Consider the following 5971-nt stretch of genomic DNA (forward strand, 5'->3'; position numbering starts at 1 on the left):
ATGCGAAGCACGAACTCTGAGGCGGTCATCAATCCAGTCAAAAGCATTCTTGCTCGTTTTGGCATTCCCGCAGTAGTACGAAGTGATAACGGACCGCAATTTCCTTCACATGCCTTTGCAGTTTTCGCGAAATGATATGACTTTCAACACATCCCCTCAAGTCCAAAATACCAGCAGTAAAACAGGTAAGTTGAATGGACGGTGCGTACGATCAAATAATCGTTGGCGAAAGCAGACAATCTTTTTCTGGCTTTTCTGTCGTACCGAGAAACTGCTGGCGTCGCAGGGTTCAGCCCAGCGCAGCTACTGTTGGGTCGCAGCTTGCGAACCAGGCTTCCTAGGAGAGTGCACCACCTGGAACTGAAGTGGCCTGCGCCCGACAATGTCAAGTGCCAAGACGAAGAAGTTAGAAGGTGGCAGGAGAAATACTTCGATCACCGTCATGCCGCGACCATCCTTCCTCCGCTGCAGCCGGCAGATGCGGTGTGGATTCGAGACATCAAGGATAAGGCGTGTGTCCTCAGCCCAACCTCCAAGCCCCGCTCGTACATCGTGGAAACACCCAACGTGGTGCCTTTGCGTAATAGGATGCATCTAGTGCGCTACTCAGACCCAACGATGAGCCAGCTCAACGAGCCAACTCGGAGTAAAATCCTCGAGCAGCTCGAAGGTCAGACCACAGTAACAGACGTCACGGCAACAGAAACGCCCCAAATCTCCAATGATTGGCGATTGAGAGTCACCAGGTTTGGGTGCCGAGTCAAGACTCCGAGAAGACTTGCGAAGGGTTTGATGTTTCTTGTGAGGATATCTCGGGAGAGAGATGCAGGTGGTGCTACGTGCCATGCGTTCTTTATATGGTGTTGTGCAATAAAATTTGGGCATCCGTTTGGTCAACTCGGCTCCGAGTCATTCGGAAAGACGCGGCTAGTGTCTCCCAGCACTCTGCATTGTACACTCTGAGTTTACCGCTCGACGGCCCCATTGCGACATGAGTGTTGCTACCCCTGCTACAGAACAACGATGCCAAGGTCAAACAATCAAGCCGGTAGGAGGGCTAGCGAAGAAGTGGGATCTTGCCCACGAGAGAATTTATACGTTAGTGCTGACTTGATTGCCTCCAGAAGTACTACAGATTCAAGCTAAATACATTACATGAGAGGCCTAGTCAACCAGAACTCACGCGAACAATCGTTGAACGGGTTGCCTCAGCTGACGCTTTCTATGTTGTTGCTGTCGTATTGTCAAAGCTGTTGCTCTTGTAGTCGCAGAAAATGGCTCATGCCCACAAATGTACTCACCAAATAGAAGGATTTGAAAACGACGCACGGTAAGTAAAAAACAAAAACTAGAGATAAAATGACTACAGATGGTTCTGGGTCATAATAAACAAAAATAAAATATGCTCAGCGATTACTTCGTTTATTTTCCACCCTCTTCTTCGTCCTCTTCTACTTGGCAAAGCTAAAGACTGGGACAGATAAGTATATATAGTCCTAAAACATCAACTCTCTCACCAGAGCCATGACCGAGTGGGACAACCACCGCAGGGGCTCGGTAGGTGGCGGGTTAGAGTAAAGCAATGCCCGCTACCGGTGGCATCTGTAGCCCAGGTTGTCTCCGATCCCGGGGGTCAAGGCAAGAACCCTACTCACTGGCCGAGCCGTAATTGGTTGGCTGGTGGGCTCGGTTCGGAACAGTGTCACTTTTTTTCTTTCGCTTGAACACCTTTCCTCTCCCCTCAATATTTGAGATTGCTTATAACTTGCTTATATATTGTTTATGCTTATATTTTTTCAGCGCTGATATTTTTTTACATCGTGTTTAATGTATTGGGTTTTAAAGGAGTTTATTGGTGCTTCCTTTGTGAGAGCCTAGCCATTTTGACCATCCGTCCGTTGCTCTCAACCCACTCGCATTTCGGGAATCTGCCACAACCTGCGAGAAAATTTTAAAGGGAGCAAACGCCATCTTCCGCAGTGGGTGTGTGCTGTAATTCACGTTCAACAGCAACCTCGGGTTCGTGTGTACGGCCTTTGCGCTGCCTTGTGCTGCTGGTCGCCATTGGCCCCAGCTTGATCCTCAGCAGTGGATAGCTGGTGGCATATAGCTTTGCTACAGCCTGTACACCAAACTACGAAACGCTGCTGTGTGCCCCCAATCGTTGTGCAACATTCTTACCGTGAACATCATACAGCCTCCTGCAAGAACGCAAGTTCGCACTTCTGGACCAACCGGTTATCGTCACCACGCATGCTGCAGGGAAGTGGAGACCACACGCGGCTCGGACACAGCAGTTGGCACGCCACGCCGGTCAAACTTTTCCGATCAATGGGAGCGCGTGTGTACTTGACGTGAAGCCTAATTTTCTGGTGAGTGAAGCGTGTTTGAACTTGTACGAAATGCAGTCGTCGAGTCCCTATTTGGACTCTTGCTGCACTCGTGCTATAACTGATCTTCCCTTAAGTCTAGTATAAACTTCTTGGTATAAGTGTGCGTTCGATCGCGTTCTTCTTTCCCTGGTCCTGCTACTTTAGATTGCAACGACCCCAGACGCCTGGTCCAATATATGTAATTACGTCGATGATTGCGCTAGGTTGTTCTGGGTTATTTACCATGCAACCGCATGACGACGAATGACGATATCAACTGAAGAACAGACAAGGACTTCAACTGACATTGAAAATGTATGCATGTTGAAGTAAGGAAACAAAAGTCCAGAAACACGCAAGAAGTGTGGCACAAACTAAATACCATTAGAAATCGAGACTTGCTATCGCGTATACTGCATGCCCATGCGTCCTGAACAACGACAGATTTGTGCGATAAATTCAGGCTTACACATGTGCTTTCCCGCTTCATCTCAGCTCCTTAAGGTGGCACGGGCAAGCTTGCGCATCTTTTTTCTTTCGTTTCGCTGTGATCGCGCTTCCAGAGGGGATGATTTTCAAACTCTCGCTATGGTAACTTTTGCCATAATCAAAAAAGGCAACTTCACCTGATTACTCTTGAGATAAAGTTCTTGCACCTGACCCATGCCTGCCTGGCCTGGCAAATCCTCTTTCGTTAGCGAATGCCTATTTCCTTCTGCGTTAAAAGATGCAGATCCTTTACAGATGCCATCCATGAGACCTGTGGAAAACGTCGTACTGACTGCATGGTTACTTGAGTTAGAGCTACGTATCATGGGACTCACCAAATAAAGCTAGTCCACCACGAAAAAGGCTCGAGCGCTATTGCGAAATTAGACCGTCAAACCTTTACTAGCGGTCGCATAAGTTTGGCAGACCAGCCGTGGTGGCGTAGTGGCTTTGGGGTTACGCCCCAAAGCTCGAGGGCGCCGGTTCGAATCCCTGCCCCGGCGGCCGCATCCCGACGGGAGCGAAATGCAAGAACCCCCGGCTACCGTGTCATTACTGCACGTTTAAAATGTCCGAGACGGTCAAACTTAACCCGGAGTCCATAGCGCTTCATGATCGTGTCGCGATTTCGGCACGTAAGACCCCAGTATCTATTCACCATGAATGAGTTAATCCGTAAATAAATAAAACTTGTGTGCTTGGTTATGTCATTTCTGTACCTAAGGGTCCATCCATACTCCATCTCCGGCATGCACTCGACATTTCATGCACCTCATTACGGCTACGATCGCGATAGAGCCTGCCCACTTTTCTTCTTTAAGTTTTTTTTTTCACATTAGAACTGATAGTTCGTGTATCTTTGGTTAACGCATGCTGCAAAAAAAATGTTCCGTACGAAACTGTCCCGCTTGGCGTCCGCACAATATGAGCACGCTGAACTTCTCTCCCAAACGTCCAAAACGTGGTTTCGGTTCCAACTGTATAACGGAACCAGTCATTGCAAAAGCAGGCACAAATTTTCAGCGGGCTTTACCGGCCCCACCGACACTGGAAGTGCCTGCTCAAAGCAACGACAGACGTTCATTCTAACACAACTATCTAACCAGAACTGAAGACCAGAACTTGGAGCTAAAGTGATATTTGGGACTTTCTAACGTCTGCTGGTTTTTTTTTTCTTCTCACATTCAGGAACAGAGTAATAGCAGTCAGCATTGAGCGCGTTTTTACGTTTAGCCAGTGAAGTGCAACTTTCTGCTAGCCACCGGCAAAGACATGCGCTCTGGGAATATTTATTTATTTATTTTATTTACCTATGTACCTACGTACCTACGTACCTTACTTTACCTCACTCACTCACTCACTCACTAACTCACTCACTTACTTACTTTTACTTACTTACTTACTTTTACTTACTTACTTACTTACTTTTACTGACTTACTTACTTACTTTTACTTACTTACTTACTTTTACTTACTTACTTACTTACTTACTTTTACCTACTTGCTTACTTACTTACTTACTTACTTTTACTTACTTACTTACTTACTTACTTACTTTTACTTACTTACTTACTTTTACTTACTTACTTACTTACTTACTTACTTTTACTTACTTACTTACTTTTACTTACTTACTTACTTACTTACTTACTTACTTTTACTTACTTACTTACTTACTTACTTACTTACTTACTTACTTTTACTTACTTACTTACTTACTTACTTTTACTTACTTACTTACTTACTTACTTACTTTTACTTACTTACTTACTTACTTACTTACTTACTTACTTACTTACTTACTTACTTACTTACTTTTACTTACTTACTTACTTAGTTTTACTTACTTACTTACTTACTTACTTACTTACTTACTTACTTACTTACTTACTTACTTACTTACTTACTTACTTTTACTTATGCTATGTTCACACTACGGTCGTAACGCGCGTAACAGCTCTTTTGGCGTATCGAACGTAACGGCTGCAAAAAACGTTACGGCAGTTAAGCCGGCACCTTTGTTCACATTTACTGCTGCTTAAATTACGGCTTTTACAACAGGCCAATCAAATTTGGAGCTGCAGAATTGACGTCACCAGCGGCCCAATATGGCTCCTGCCAACATGCGAGCGCTAGCCGAGATCGAAGAAATTCACGCTCAAAACAAACTTATAGTCATGTAGTCAATCGCCCAAAGACGACGAAGGCGGCGCAGAAGGGTTTGGGTGCGGCAAGTATTTCTCGACAGGGCCGTGGACGGCGATTTTCACAACCTTTTCGCCAAGCTCCGAGTTGGTGACGCTGCGATATTTCATAACATCATGCGCATGTCGCCCCAGCAGTTCCGCTTCCTCGAAAACCCAATGAGACCACTCATCGAAGTTCGCAGCACGCATCTGCGGCCATCGATTTCCTCGGCGCATAAACCAGATGAACTGAAAACAGTCTCGCAAGGCGCACTGCAAACATTTTCACGAACACAGCCAATCGTGCGCACGGAATGGCGGAATGGCACTTCCCGCGCCCGGAGCTGTCTGCAGACGGGAAGACGGAAGTGTCGTCACCGGTTGTTGAAAGCCGAAAGCTTATCGGTCATTGGCTGTGTCGCAACGGTCGTAGCATAACAGTCGTAAATGTTGCCGACCCTTTAACACTCTCACCCACGATTTTTGCGAGAATTGCGCACGTTGGTACCTTTACGTTCGCAGTCTGAACTAGACGCATACGCTTGTTGCGCTTCCGCTTACGTATGTTACGAAAAATCGGCGCCTTACGAACGTAGTCTGAACATAGCATTACTTACTTACTAACTTACTTACTTACTTTTACTTACTTACTTACTTTTACTTACTTACTTACTTACTTTTAATTACTTACTTACTTTTACTTAGTTACATACTTACTTACTTTTACTTACTTACTTACTTACTTACTTACTTTTACTTACTTACTTTTACTTACTTACTTACTTACTTACTTTTACTTACTTACTTACTTACTTACTTACTTACTTTTACTTACTTACTTACTTTTACTTACTTACTTTTACTTACTTTTTCTTACTTACTTTTACTTACTTACTTTTACTTACTTTTACTTACTTACTTTTA

This window comes from Dermacentor albipictus, chromosome 8 (genome assembly GCF_038994185.2).
Source record: "Dermacentor albipictus isolate Rhodes 1998 colony chromosome 8, USDA_Dalb.pri_finalv2, whole genome shotgun sequence".
NCBI classification, from domain to species: domain Eukaryota; kingdom Metazoa; phylum Arthropoda; class Arachnida; order Ixodida; family Ixodidae; genus Dermacentor; species Dermacentor albipictus.